This window comes from Dermacentor andersoni, chromosome 2 (genome assembly GCF_023375885.2).
Source record: "Dermacentor andersoni chromosome 2, qqDerAnde1_hic_scaffold, whole genome shotgun sequence".
NCBI lineage: Eukaryota > Metazoa > Arthropoda > Arachnida > Ixodida > Ixodidae > Dermacentor > Dermacentor andersoni.
The window spans coordinates 197,272,756-197,288,754 of NC_092815.1; the positions used below are offsets into that span (position 1 = coordinate 197,272,756).

Sequence of the window (15,999 nt, forward strand, 5' to 3'; positions counted from 1 at the left end):
AATGATCAGCGAAACAATCATCTGTTCTCGTTGATGGAAGTGGAGCGGCCTCCAATGGATGTACAGTTGGGAGGCATGTTAGTCAGATGAGTGAAATAGCCTTAAGAGACACTTACTCATTCTATGTGGATTCAGCCATGTCACTACGAGAAAACCTCTCGCTTTGAAAATTCACTGTTGGCGAAAAATATTATATTGGGGTGCGTATTTACATGTCAGGCCCGTTTCTCTTTTCTCAGCAGTTGACTTTCACTTTCCAGTGTGCATTAGTGTTTTACGCGATGCATTTGAGTGCTCGAGAAGACAAACCCAATAGTTACGACCTGCCTTCGTTCATCGCGTACGCAATTTAGTGTTACGGAACGGTTTTTAGTGTAACGACTGGAAAGCAACTCTTTCTATTAGGTCAAATACACACGTGACTATTCGCTTGTACGGTAAGCGAACGCTAGCTCAGCTAATTACCATGGCTCGTGCAATAAATAAACAACTAAACAAAATCTGCAAGTGTTAGCGTGAGCGGAAAGCGCAGAGATATTCAAGATCAGGCATGGGAATACCTTTGCAGACGGCGCCAAAGGGCCGCGAAGCGTAAGGCGCCTCGGCTTTAGGGAGGTGCCGACGAGTCACCCATAGACGACCGTTGGAAGTCATGCGAGCCGTGTGTGTGTGTGTGTGTGTGCGTGTGTGTATCAGCGGCGCCTGCTCTTCCTTCGGACGCTCACCCCATCTCCCTGTCTGCCGACGCGACAAGTTGGAGCCGGGTGCTTGCAGCTGGGCACATGGGACGGTTATGCCCATTTATGGTCCGATCTTGCGCCTGCGTTCCTGATTAGACCAAACCATGCTAGAGTGAGGTAGACTACTTGAAATGTGAAGCTTTTCCGGAGAACTGCCACAGTGCCGCGCTGCTTTGCCGGACGCGCGGGCTTTCTCCGCTGTGGTAGCTGCGCCAAAGCGGCGGTCGTCTGCTACGCGTTCGATATTTTGGTCGCCGTTAGCCAACATTGCGATACTTTGCCTCCTATAATATACTACATGACTGCAAAATAATACTGCAGCACAGAGAACGCGTTTGTGTGCTCTAAATACGGGGATTTTGTATATTTCCTTCTATGCTTCCAAGTTTGTCACCGCAAAGGCCCGCACTCACGGCGCTGTCTTAGGCGCACATTCAGCGCGCACTTCATTGTGAGCAGATGTATTTTAATTTAGGTAAGAGTGGCATGACGAACGTATACGTGGGGCAAAATAGGATAAGCACGAGATGACGCCCATAACCGCGAAAACGAAGCAGATATTACCTTGTAACACAGACTCTCCGAGGAAGATGCTGCTGAAATCTGGTACATGACTTGGTAGAAAACGAGGGTGCAATCACAAAATGTAGTGTAGTTAGGGTTTGAGAATAAATTAATACAAAGCTTCAATGCGAGCTGTGGCTGTCAAAAGAAGCTGGGCACCACTAAGAGGCACAGTGAGATATTTTCATTCACCAGGAGCCTGGGACTACGCACAGAGCATGAAAACTGCTCAGCATGACAACTTCAGCAGCTTAAGTTGACGGGCTAGTTGATCTTGCATGCTATATTAAAGAGAGGTTTCCGCAACACCACGAAGAGGACAGAGCACATGTCATCGTCCTGCCTTCCTGTTGTTCTTGTAGCACTACCTTCTTAATATAACATGACTGTTAACCCCTGGAAATCGCCTTTACCTTAAAAAGGCAAAGTTTTCGCCATATTGCGGCTCTCATCTGGGCCAGTACATGTATGAGCAATGGAGGGAGGAAATAAGAAATGTGGCAATACATGGATGCACGTGGTATTGTACACTCCCCATTGCTCACTGATTGAAGCTCGAGGGTACTGGAGGCAGCAGAGGCTTGTGAACCTGCATAAATAGTTGCAGGTACACCTCGTATAGCATCTAATGGAGCACATAAAGGTGGCGATAAATTCCAGTTTAGTTGAAGGTAATTGAAAGATAAAAAATCTACCTCCAATGGAGAAGCTAGCGAGGAAAGAAGATGGAGGCGGGCAAGAGCCCCAACAAGAGCCGGTAATTCTGCTAAAAGCAGAGAAATAGGACTGCGTGCCAAATACTTGCCAGACGCAGAGTAAACAACACCGCTTTACCTCGTGATGGTAAGGCTTTCAGGCTATTGGAAGCCTCTGCTTGCACTGCACCTAAATGAGGTACAAAAGGCAGATATGTCGTGAGACCAAATACACGTGCAGGCTGTTTGGTGCAAGTATGCGTATATAGAAGGTATTACCAGTAGCTGCCGGAGTTGATTGCCGCTCAAGGGCACAACAAGAACATGTGGGCCTGTGTGGAGAACTGGCATTGAGCGGAGAAAATAGCATGATCAAATCTAGGCTGCAAAATGAATAAATGATATTGCCTACATTGAGCCACTGATGCTGAAGTTTGCTCGCTTGGGGTTCGCAATCTCATACGTGAACACATTAACAATGCAGTTATGTAAGAAAGCTACTGCAGGCTGGAACAGTGCAAGTAGCCTCTTAAATACACCATACATGTTCTCGTGATGATAGTTTCCACGGCCAATTATTTGTTATTTGCTCAACATAACCTTTCCCAAGTGCACTCTAGCCATGAAGCTCAAGTACGTTAGGTCAGTGAAAACAATATTCATTTGCACAACGTTAAAACTTTCAAACGTGTTAGCTTACGTTGAGCTGGTGGCTTTCACGGTCGGGATTGCTTCCTAGGGCTGAATGTGGACGGTGTCTCATTCTTCTTCAAGGTTTTTTTATTCCGAACTTGTTTAAGATTAGTTGCTCAAATTAATTTTCTTCAAAATGATCCTAGACGTAAAAAAAAATACAAATCAGGTTGAACTTACACTACAGCATCAAAGCACCAGAAACATCAGAAACGCCACAGAACAGTTTAAATATTTCTGTGGGGAAGCACAGACAAAGAATGCAGTATAGTTGCGCTTCATTGAAAATTTAGTCCCCTAATCTACTGCACGTCAAACAGGCACCATGCAGCCAGTACCGCGACTACATCAGACTTATGCGCTAAGCGCATGAGGCGATAATACGCGGTGACACACGGCGCGATGACCTGAAAGCTGGACAATCTCTGTCGCACATCACGCCGTTCAGGGGGCGAGTTTGAAGAAAATATAACCCATCACCCAGTAGTGGTTCGCCAAATTGGACAATATGAAGAAGGCGTTGTGGGTACATAGGCGACTTCCAACGTAATTATCTGACCTAAGTGTGTTTCTTATGGTGCGGTTTCAGCGAAGAAGCTGCCGACACTCGCTCCGTTTTCAGCCATCCAAATAAACAGTACAGCGAAAACGAGGTAGGACCTGTGCAAGAGCAAACGAGTGCTGCAGTTTACACCCCTCACTTATTACACATTTCCGCACCTCACGAATCTAGTTAAGCGCTGCAGTACAGAGTTATGGCCCGCGCCTAATTGTTCGATAACGCGAGGTGAAAGAACTCTGCACTGCCATAATCGAGCAGCTCAGAAATCGTCACTCGGCCATTCGGTGTACGTACCTTTATTCGCCCTTGTTTCTCCCGCTGCCCCGTGATTTGTTCAAGAATGCACCACCTAGCTCAGACAAGAGCTTACAGCGTCTGCTTCCTTTAATAATAATAATAATAATAATAATAATAATAATAATAATAATAATAATAATAATAATAATAATAATCATAATAAGAATAATGATAATAATAATATGCCTTACTTCATGAAATTATTACACATTCAAAAATTCGGTCAGTCCAAGCCATGAAGGCTTGTCGAGCTGTACCCGGCAGTCAGCGACAAGTAGTCAAAAAAAAAAAAGCCAGGTTAGCAAGCTATAAACTGAAGCAATTTAGAAAACAAAAGCAAACTACAACGCAAAAGGAGGCTACAACACAAAAGCAAAGTACCAAAAACAAGCTAGCCACGAGCAAACGCAAGTTAAAAAAGATATAAAGTGAAACAATCAAGTATACACACCAATCTAGACCAAACGAAACTAATCGAAACTGGAGCACCGGCTCTAATGGGAACTAAACAGAAGAATGATTGGTTTTGAGGTACAGTTTGAGTGTCCGTTTTGAGAGATAGAGTACAGTTCAGTGGGTGAGGAAATAAAAACGTTAGGAACATAATATTTTCTGGTATAACGACCAAAACGGGTATAACACCGCGGGGTAGTGAACGTATTATGGTGTCTCATTGGTCTGGCAGGAATCAACGGAAAAAGAAAATCACTGTTCCAAAAATGTTTTATCACCAGAGTTTGAAAAAATAATGCTTCAAATGAGGGTAACTGCAAAAAAGAAAATACATTATTATTAGGGGGAATTGTCTATGTTGTATGCAACATTTCGAAGAACAGATTTCAGAATAGAATTCACTTTTGCGCACCATGTATATGAACAGTGATGAAATATGGTAATTCCGTATCTAAGATAGCTGTACACAAGCGCGTGAACAATGACTTTACGGACAGAAAACGGGAACAGGTATCTAGAGTTATACAGAAGACAGTATACTGTACGTAGCTTTTTGCTAATACATGCAAAATGTGTGTTCCATGTCATATCAGAATCAAAGATGATGCCTAAATATTTTACATTAGTTGCGAACTCTAATGGATGCATTTGCAGTTTATACAGTTAGATTCGTGAACAAAAAATGGCACAGGACGATAAACTTTCTTTATGTGGATTATGAAAGCAAACCAGTTTATTCTTTTGTCTATTAATTCCAATTCCGTTACTTGTACGCCAATCCATTACATACGTGGTATCTGCTTGAAGATTATAAACGCATGTATTAAATGATGCATGTGTTGACAGAAGGACAGTTTCGTCGGCGTACTGGAATATGCGGCATTTTGATGCAAATTGGGGCAAATCATTGACGTAGAGTTTAAATAAAACTGGAGATAAAACAGATCCCTGGGGAACACCCGATTTTAACATTATTTTTGTAACATTAACATTAACATTTGTAACATTTTAACATTATTTCCCTGGCTTGTGACAGAAGATTATTTTTATTCAGGAAATCGGTCATCGTTACGAGCAGGTGTTTTTCAATTATTTAACTAATTGCAGGCAGAATAGAAATCGGTCTGCAGTCCTTTTCTTTGCTATGAGAACCACTCTTATAAAGCAAGCGGCTTAACCACCGACACTTTTAAATCGTCGGGAATAACGCAATGATACATATACTCATTAATCATGAAGAGAAGGACGGATTCAAGCACAGAAAAATTAATAATTTAACTGGGCCCAGTCGCGTCTTTTCGTGCGCAAACGACAGCGACAAGCGATGGCCTCGTCACCGTGGGACCTGTCACGAGGTTACATAACCTCCTGCGGTTACCACTTCCTAGCTGCAAAACTGACTGGCTGAGGCGAGCGACAGGCTTGGTGGCTGACAAACGACACAAAATTTAGGGTGAGATTAAGTCGGAAGCGAACAGATTACGCAGCACGGCAAAGCACAACACAGCGGAGAGTAACAATCCGCGAACACTTACCTCGCAAAGGCGCGACGATCCCGTAGGCTCGACCGATCCAGTGGAACCACACTTTCCGACGAGCTTCGTTCACTTTTCCGCGCGGTATGGTAAAAAGCTTCTTCCCTTGACTGCCTCGGTTATCACAGCCGAACGCGCAGTAACACGCATAACGAGACCACGAGTGAGACGGAGGCAGACCGGCACTTCGCATGCATCCCATATGTGCACGCGGCGAGCAGAGAGGGACTTTCAAGATGGCGCTGAGGCGGAAAAAGCAAAATAACGTCACTGAAAGCGAGCGCGCTTTCATATGGCAGCAATTCTCCAATCGGAGATACGGAATATAGAGAAGTTACATAGTTCAAGAGATGGCGGTGCTTTTCCGAAGCTAGAGGGGTTTTGACGGGTCCTGCAGAGCAGCGGCGCGGCGCGACGGTTCCCCGCAAAAGCCTCAGGCAGGAGCCGGTGCTTTGGACACTCTCCTATAGTCGCGGACAGCTTTTCTTGGCTAGGAAACGAAAGCTACGGGGGCGGAGCTTCACCACATGACTGTATTCGTGCGCAACGTAGTCCGGGCGCTCTTGACAGCGGTTTCGGTTTCGCCAACCTGGCACAACCTCTTTCGTGAAGGCACATACAATTCACTGGGCGTGAACCAATGTCCGATATGTAGCAAGTTCCGAACAGCGAACATCGCAGCTTGCATCAGAGCTTCCAAGCAGCCGTATGGCGTCGGCTAGGACTTGGACGCGCAACCGATGCTGGCGTCGGTAGAGCCGGCGCAGCAGTCAGCTCGCTCACTTCTTTTTACATACGTGCCGACGGTTGCGATTTCCAGAGGGGTTCGCTTGGTTTCCGCGCAGACGCTGGAAAAAACTCTTTTGAGCGTGCTTTTTTTGCTAAAGTTGGACACAGCCTCTCAGAGGAGTTGATTGGCGGAACGGCAAGCGACGAACACTCAATAGTAGACACGGGCCTCATTTTACCTTTGATGAATGTGCAAAACTTGCGACGCTCTCGGGTGTGCGAAAACTCGAAAGAGCAAACTAAAAATACAATAAAATACCTGTAGTTGACTAGTGAATGTTACGTATCGTTTCAAATTAGGTCCTGTAAAAAAGAAAAAAAAGTATTGTTTTCTATTTCTCACGTAAGAAAACGTGAGCAAAACTACGGCACTATTAAGCAGCGGTGAAAGGCGCTCTTAGTTTCTGTAGCCTCCGCTTCATAGCCAAGAAAAGCTGTCCGCGAGTATAGTATTCTAGGCATGGAGGATGCTAGGTCATTCTAACCGTCCTCGTGTTCCAGAACGCCATGTGAATCTCCGCATGGCTCCCATTGGCCGAGTTAATGCAACCGCTCTTTTCGACGCTAGCGGCTAGACTTCAGGTACGGCCCTTTTGGGTGGGCAATATATTATGGAAGTGGCGGCCCCCATGGTTGTTTATGTACTCATGGCAACCGGAACAGCAGACGTGCAGCACTTTCGCTCCAAAGCAACTCGTTTTAAATCTGATGCCGACTTGCCCGGCTCGCTACCCGCTTCGCCCTTCCGTCTCAACTCCCCCCCCCAATGTCGCATGTGCATTTCTTTTGCTTTAGGTTGTGCCCGTGGCGCGTTCTTTATTATGCGCTACGCCACGCAATAGCTTTTTTTTTTCATTAAAATACATACCGAATGAACGGCATGCCCCGCGCGAGTACATAAGTAACGCTACTGCTTCCTTCGAAGCATAAAGACGCAGTAGAATTCTTTGTTCCAGATTCCAGTGATGTGCAGACAGAACCCCGTACGAGATACAAGAAGAGAGAGCGCTGCTCTGTGAATAAGAACTCTGATTCTAACTGTTGTCGTTGCTGGCGTACACTACAGGGCTCTGTTGCTCGACGTTTGCTCGCCCGTACTGATGTATCAAAACCAGTTTGTTTCACGTCGTATCATCTACCTGCCGTTCCCTCCTCGATGATCAACGAGAGCCAAGCTCCGAGCGAACGCTGTTAAGTTGGCGGCCACTCGAAGTCATGAATTTATTTAAATATAAGGCGTTTGTAACAGAAGGGCTAAGTTAATTCCGTTCCCTAATAGTTTTAAGGAAATATAAATATTTAAAGCAATTTGAGTTAAATGTGTATTGATTAAGCGTTCTAGGGTGCTTGTGGCGTGTTAACCTAGAACGATTCGAAGAACTTCGTACGGATGTGTCAATGGTTTTGTCACCACGAATAAATTGAAACAAAAACTTTAGTCGTGCTAGTTTTGCCCTGCTTTGCAGTGTTAAACACCAGCTTTTTTTATAGTTCAGTCCATGAATCCGTTAACTTGCATTTGTTATAATGAACCTCACTGCCTTCCTCTGCATCCCCTCTTGTGAGTTCTTTTGTGTAGGTAAATCAAACAATACTGGCGTACTCCAGCCCTGGTCGAACAAACATATTGTAAACCAGCAGATTTGTATATGCGGCTACAATACGAAATGCCTTCTCTGAAAGATGAATCCATTTAGTGCCCAACATGTACACTGACTTCCACTTGAGGTTATGTTGTCAAAATGGGTTTGCCATCGGAGAGCGCATCCTAAAGTGGCGCATAAATATTTACCCTGAAATACCCAAATGAGGGGTCTGTCATTAATAATGGAAATTTCTGCTTATTGCTAGCATTACTGATGTTTGGGCATTTACAGTCATCTGCCAATCCTGACACCAGGCAAAGGTAGAATTTTTTACATGGTGATCATCATTGGAATTAATTTCGCAGTGCGAAAAATAATGGTCAACAAATAGACGGATGTTGCCATGTAATCGGTAAGGCAAATCGTTCAAATATATCAAAAATAATACTGGGTCTAAAACACTGCCTTGGCGCACTCCAGATGTAACAGGTGCTAAATTGGAAGCTTGATTTGAATATACACGAATTGTGAGCGGCAGAGCTCGGCACACTCACTTATGAATGCACTCACTCACATTCACTCGCACTCGTTTCAAAGGCGTCAGTGCGAGTGAGTGCCAGTGGGTGTGCGCTGACGTGAGTACCAGTGAGCGTGAGCGGAGGTGAGTGCGAGTAAGTGCCAGTGTGAGTGAGCGGAGGTGAGTGAGAGTGAGTGCCAGTGCGAGTGAGTGGGAGTGAGTGCGAGTGTATGCGAGTACCTGTGATTCCGAGTAGAGGTGAGTGTGAACGAGAGTGTGGGCTGGTGAGTGATAGTGCCAGTGAGTGTGAGCGGAGGTGAGCCGGAGTGTGAGTGCCAGTGAGTCTTAGCGGAGGTGAGTGCGAGTGAGTGCCAGTGAGTGTGAATGGAGGTGTGTGCGAGTGAGGGCCAGCGAGTGTGAGTGCAGGTGAGTGCGAACGTGAGTGAGTGTTTGCGATTGTGACTGGAGGTGAGCGTGAACGTGGGTGAGTGCGGTGCCTGGAAAAATTATGGTGAGGGAGTGTGAGTGAGTATTCTTCGACACTGCCGCCCTATGGTATGGAGAGGACAAATATTTAAACCAGACAAATAATTAAAAACGAAAATGGATGAAAAACTTCGAACAAACATTACAGTAGCCAAGAAGTTCGAGATTTAGGAATTGTTGTTCAACTTGTGGTTTCTACAAATTGTACCCAAGTGAACCATAGCAGTGGGGACTTTTTGTTAGTGGTAATAGTACCTTAATTACATCAAAAAATCACACACGACTATCACACTCTCTATGTGAAATTTGAGAGCATCCCTATACGTGTTTTCATTTCGAGATAGATTGGCTGTCACGGAGAATCTGTCACCTGGGACAGGCTGCAAATGGAGCTGAGTTTGGCGCGACTGCCTCGCTAATTGCGAGATCGTAAGGAGCAGCGCGTGGGTGTCGCGTGGGTGCGATTCACAGCAGCCACAGCAGACAGACCTCCCATATGACGCACGCCACTCTGGCGCCATCTCGTAGCATTGTCACTGCAGCGCGCATCTTGCGTGGCACTACGTTTTCCTTCTAACGCTTTCGCCGTAATCTTCTCTTCCGTTTTTGGCTTCATGCTTCCGCTGCACCTTGTTCCGCCGCTTCCCTCCTCTCGCTTTCCTCCCGCTTTTAGAGCACATGTATTAGGCTCTCGTTCCTTCGTTGTGTGTCGGCCTCGGCGTAAACGAGCGATCGAGCGCAGGGAAAAGAGGAAAGCGAACGCACAGCGCAGTGGTCCATGAAAGACGCCAGGAGGAAAGCGGAGAGTGCATCGAAACCCCGAGGCTGAAAGCGGAGGATAATGGTATGGCAAAAGGTTGAGAAGAAACGTAGAGTGCGGCTACGATGGCTACGAGATGGCGCGAGAGTAGCGCGCGTCGTCTGAGTGGTCTCTCGGTGGCGGCTGCTGTGAATGGCGCACAAGCATCAGCCAGGCTCTAGCTCTCGAGATCTCCAGTTTAGCGAGGCAGTCGTGCCACGCATAGCTCCATAGCAACTTCCGGCACGAGACAGGATGTCGGCGCCAGCCAATATGTCACGCAATAAAAACACGTATGGAGTTGCGTTCAAATTTCGCATTAGTTTGTATCGTAATAGTCCGAAAATTTTTTTTATTTCTTTGCGGCCACCGCTGCGCCCCGCGCTCGTTCGTTCATCCGCTGCGCTTGTTCAATCGGTTTTACGCCGGGAACGCCGACGCACGAACGAGCGCCTAACAGCTGCACTCTAAATTGTATGATGTATTTCACAAGTTGTCAATAGTTTTCATTTAAAATTTTCGTTTTATTTCTTCATGTGTCCCGTAATATTTGCATATAAGTGGGACGCGGAAATGTTTGCCTTTTGCCGGGTGAGTTCCTTTCACCAGCCTTCAAATGTTAAAAGATGTCGTTAAGCACAGCACGAGCCTTTCCGCATCGCAAGTTTCTCGAATGTCAACGCGCGTTCTGTCCGTTGCCTATGTTTTTCGCTTAGACTTGTGTAATCAGATTGTATACGCTACACGAGTAATGTTTTACTTTCTAGAATGCACGTGGGCACCATTGACTGTGCTGAAAGCTTCGAAAATCCATGTATAAAGCCAGCGCACTCGACTTGCAGATATTATTTCGACTATCGACCAGCATGCGTGCCGCTATCGTTCTCCGGCTTGTATTCCAAGGCACATGTTCGCCCAACAAACAGTTTCGCCACTTGCGTTGCGCCACTGTGGTTGTTCACCGTCATTACCACGTGACCCTAGCGCTGAAGTCAGCAACAAATGAGGAGTACAATTTTATATTCTGAAGGTAACCCTATTCTTTTTTACAGCTCCTTTATGATGCAGGGTCCTACTGGCTCTATCAGAGAAGCGCCATGGCGGACACTACATTTACAACCACCCGTCGCTGCGTGTTACTGAATTATGAAACGTTTGATAGCATATCCGACTTGGCGATCTTATATGCCTTTGGAAGTGCACTTCGTGAAAGGTATAGGCAACCGTTTTATCTTATATAAATTAAATTATGGGGTTTTACGTGCCGAAACCACGATCTGATTATGAGGCACGCCGTAGTGGGGGCTCCGGTAATTTGGACCGCCTGGGGTTCTTTAACGTGCACCTAATTCTAATTACAAGGTGTTTTCGCATTTCACCCTCATCTAAATGTGGCCGCCGTGGCCGGTATCCGATCCCGCGACCTCGTGCATTGCACTCCAACACAATACCCACTAAGGAATCAGGGCGGACAGCGTTTTATTTTCACCGAGAACACTATATTCAGAACATTTTCTGAAGCACCAATTATGTCACACCATGTAGCCGATGGCTATATGGTGTGACGTAGTGGTGCATGTGATAATGGTGCTTTTGTCGTAACGGTGTTGTGGACTACATTGTGCGACTTCCACCATGTAGCCGAAAACACGAGAAAACAAAGCTGGTCGCTTGTGTTGCTAATGGGTAGCAAGCCCCAAGGGTAGCGTTGGCCTGGCGGCCTGGGGCACAACAGGAAGCATCCGAAGGTCCAGGCAAAGGATGAGTCGATTGCTAACAGAACAACTTGTTTATTATAGCATCGCAAAAGAGCGGCCGGTCAGGTCGACCGAAGTGGAGAGACGGGAGACCACGTTACTCGACGGAAGAAATCGGAGCCTCCCTCGGCGTCCGTGGGCTGCTGCTTTTATGCTCTCGGAGTCGAGGGAAAGTAGGAACGGCTCGGGATGAGGCGCACGTGACGGCGGCGCACGGACACGTTGAGACGAGAAGTGACGCATCCGCCGGGCCGGCGCCGGTCAGACCTCCGCGCTTCACAGTTGGGGAGCTCCTCTCCCCGGCTGCCGCGCTTTGACAAGCGTGGGCACCAACATGTACACACACACACACACACACACACACACACACGAAGACACGTGGCATTGAAACATGCCTGGACGCACTTGGGAGGAAGCGTTGCAGCAGCGCTGAACGGGCCAAAATGTCCGCTGCTTTGAACGAAGCCCCGGCGTCCGTTGCATCCGCGCCGGCTATACCGCGCGTCGGAGGCGAAATATAACAGACCACCCCGCCGTGAGAAGGAGATCCCGATGGTCAGGGGACTGCATCCGCTGTCCGGAGGGATGTCGCTCGATGATGCTCATAACCGAAGTCGGTCGTCCCTCGGTGTTTCTTGAGCGCAGCGCACAGAGAAGGCCTCGTTCTCACGTTCAGGTTCACACAGCACACTGCAAAGTGTGCTGTGTGAACCTGAAGTGTTGTGTCGTGCTTCGGGAGAGTTGCCATATTTTTTTTCTCTCGTTCCCAGCAAGCGTTACAACTACGCCGAAACTCAACCACTCAGTCAACAAGCACGACACAACCCTCACTAAGCCATGCAAGGCTCTTTCCCCTTTTATACTACTGCCTAGTTCCTTACAGTAGTCTAACAGCACTGAAAACGCGTCCACAAATTGGAAAATTGCACTAGAAAGCACGTCATCACTTTGAAACACTAACCAAAAGCAATATGTTAAATATCCGGCCTCAGGAAGAAAACATCAGTAACAAACAACTTTGAGGCTGATTCCTACGTTAGGGGCCTCGACTTAAGCCATCGGCGTTACCGTTGAGACTCCCCTTTTAGTAACGCACCTCAAAGGAATATTGTTGCAAAGCGAGGCTCCAGCGCAGGAGGCGGCCATTTTTGGAAGAGATGGTCTGCAGCCACTGGAGAGAGCAGTGATCCGTCTCGAAGCATGCGAAGCGGAGACCGCAGCGAGCGACCGTACACCAGCTCAGCTGGCGAAAACCCCGCAGCTTATGCGGCGCGGTCCTTAATGCAAACATCACCCCAGGCAGACACAGCTCCCAGTCAGTTTGTTGTTCAAAACACAATGCTCTCAACATGCGCTTCATGACGGAGTGGGGCTTCTCAACGGAATTCGACTGTGGGTGGTACACTGAGCTGTGTAACAGCTTTACCCCGCACCTTTCGAGAAAGGCTGTCATCAAAGCGCTAGTAAACACTGTGCCCTGATCTGACTGGATTTCCGCAGGAAAACCAACTCGCGCAAATATGGACAGTAGTCCATTGGCTATCTCAACTAAGCTGAGTTCTTTAAGCGGCACTGCTTCAGAGAACTTTGTCGCTGGGCAGATCACAGTCAAAATGTGTCTGTACCCCGTGGTTGTTACCGGCAGAGGTCCCACTGTATCAATAACGAGCCGTCTAAAAGGCTCCGTAATGATAGGTACCAACTTCAACGGCGCCCTCGATTTGTCCACTGGTTTGCCCACCCGCTTACAGGTGTCAAAAGCCCCCACAAAGTGTTCTGCGTCACGAAAACACCCTGGCAAATAGTACTCTTGCAAGAGACGGTCCTTAGTCTTCTTAACTCCTAGGTGTCCGGACCACGAACCTCCATGCGACAAGCGCAACAGATCCTGACGGTAGCACTGAGGCACGATCAGCTGATCGAACTCCACTCCCCTGCGGTCTAGATACTTCCGGTACAGGACCCCACTTCTTTCCACAAAACGAACATTTTTCTTGGCGATACCTTCTTCGACATTGCAGCGTATGTTTTCTAGGCTGCCATCCTTTTTTGCTCGGCTATCAAAGCCGAGCGGCTGACTTTTAGCAACCTATAAAGTCCGTCTGACATAGGCGCGATGAGCAAATCTGCAGATAGCTCTTCTAACTTTCCCGTGTCGGGCATTTCCTCTCCAGTATCTGGGGCCTTTAACGCTACAGGCTCAATTTTATTCAGTTCGGGCGTGCTCTGAATATCAGCTTGCTGCGCCTCTGACCCTTTCTCATTGTTCGACAACGTCGGCCCCGCAACTACCTTCTTTGCAGCGTGCTCCCGAACTCTCGATCTGGTTAAGGCCTGAACGCTAGCCTCACTAAACAAAAGCCCCTTCTCGCGCAGGAGGTGATCGGACCTGTTCGAAAATAGGTACGGGTCCTGGGGGGGGGGGGGGGGGGGGGCAGCATAGATGACACTGCGGCCTCCGTCTCAAGCGCTCAGAAAGGTCCTTCAATAAGCACTTTTGCTACGGGCAGACACACGGTATGAGCTTCCACGGCTTGCTTGATCAATGCGCACTCGCCAGTGAACATATCGGGTTCTACGTAAGAGGGGTGAACTACATCCATTGTAGCTGCGGAATCACGAAGCACTCGGCACTCCTTCCCGTTCACGAGGAGGTCTCGCATGTAAGGCTCGAGAAGCTTCATGTTCTCGTCAGTGCTGCATAATGACAAAAACACGACTTTTATTTTTGTTTCTGGACACTGCGCCGAAAAGTGACCCGGCTTCTGGCGCGTATAACAAACGCGCGCTTGCCTCGTCTCGAACCGCTTTCTGCGTTCGGCTTCGGCTGCCGCCGTCTCCTTACGTTCGGTCGGACTGCTTTCACTCGCATCCGCACTACGTGTGTCCCCCCTTGCTCTCATGGGTGTGAACATCGGCCTTTCAAACTTGGAGCCGAATTCACCCTTTTGACCGTCCTTAGCTCCGCGAGCCCGACGCGTCACAAACTCCTCGGCTAGCTCAGCGGCTTTAACCACCGTACTAACATCTGGCCTATCCAAGACCCAGTACCGCACTTCTCAGGTAAGCGATTATAGAAATGTTCCAGCCCGAAACACTGCAGAAATTTCTCGTGGTCACCAAACGCTTTCTCTTCTTTGAGCCACTCCTGCATGTTTGACATAAGCCTGTAGGCAGACTCTGTATATGACTCACTGCTGCCTTTCTCATTTTCCCGAAACTTCCGACGGAACGCCTCCGCTGACAGCCTGTACTTTTTTAGCAGACTCGATTTCACTTGGTCGAAATCCTCTGCCTCCTCTCTCTTCAAGCGAGCGACTACGTCGGCCGCCTCGCCGGGTAACAAAGTGAGCAAGCGCTGTGGCCACGTTTCCCGAGAGAACCCCTGCTTCTCGCACGTTCGCTCAAAGTTAACCAGGAACAAACCAATGTCCTCTCCAAGCTTAAACGGCCGCATCAGGTCAGTCATTTCGAACGATACTCGTTCTCCTGCACCGTGTGCCTGACTTCCATTACGAGGGCGTTCCATCTCTACCTCGAGACGCTTCATTTCCAAAGCGTGTTGACGGTCGCGCTCCTCTTTCAATTGTTGCTCTCTATCTTTCTCTTTATCTTTTTGATCTTTACGTTCGCGGTCGTCTTTCTCTTTTTGCTCTTTACGTTCGCGCTCCTGTCTTTTTGCCGTCTCCCTCTCCTCAATGGTCTCAAGGCATTCCGACAGCTCGTCATCCTCGGCTTCTAACTCAAGAATAGCCCTTAGCAGTTCTGGTTTTCTGAGTTTGTCTGAGACATCCAGACCCAACTCTCTTGCAAGCTCCAGCAATTTCGGTTTGCGCAACGACTTCCAATCCATGGCTGCTCTGAATGCGGCTTTCTCTACTCCCTACTATTGTCTTGCCGCAAACTAACCCGGCAGCAACGACAACCACAATTACCAGCTCTGTTTCTGACACTAACAAAAGCCTGGCAAAACTCAGAAGAAAGTCCCGAACTCACCAAACCTCGCAGCCAAGAATTCAGCGTAGTCGTTCCGTTGCAGGCAACCAGTCATCACACAGGGCTCGTTGCACTGCTCCCGGATGGTCGTTGTGCTGCTCAGCATATAGTCGACCGCATATCTTCGCTGCTGGCCTCCGTTGTCGCGATCTCACCGCTGACAACCAGTTGTTGCATCTGGGTCGCAAGCCGCAAGGGTAGCGTTGGCCTGGCGGCCTGGGCCACAGCTGGAAGCATTCGAAGGTCCTGGCAAAGGATGAGTCGACTGCTAACAGAACAACTTGTTTATTATAGCATCGCAAAAGAGCGGCCGGTCAGGTCGACCGAAGTGGAGAGACAGGAGAGCACGTTACTCGACGGAAGAAATCGGAGCCTCTCTCGGCGTCCGTGGGCTGCTGCTTTTATACTCTCGGAGTCGAGGGCAAGAAGGAACGTCTCGGGTTGAGGCGCACGTGACGGCGGCGCACAGGACACGTTGAGACGAGAAGTGATGCATCCGCCGGGCCGGCGCCGGTAAGACCTCCTCGCTT

The 15,999-nt window shown here is 48.1% G+C and overlaps 1 long non-coding RNA gene across 2 annotated transcripts in view; it reads left to right on the plus strand.

The window, feature by feature from the left end:
• Window positions 1-15,999, plus strand: part of LOC140215996 (uncharacterized) — a 126,071-nt gene that overhangs the window by 30,786 nt on the left and 79,286 nt on the right. Inside the window, exon 2 of one of the 2 annotated variants that reach the window (XR_011892634.1) lies at window positions 10,769-10,929. The exons of the other annotated variant lie outside the window; for it this stretch is intronic. This is a non-coding gene — a long non-coding RNA (uncharacterized lncRNA). The remainder of the gene's footprint in view (window positions 1-10,768; window positions 10,930-15,999) is intronic. 2 annotated transcript variants of the gene reach the window in all.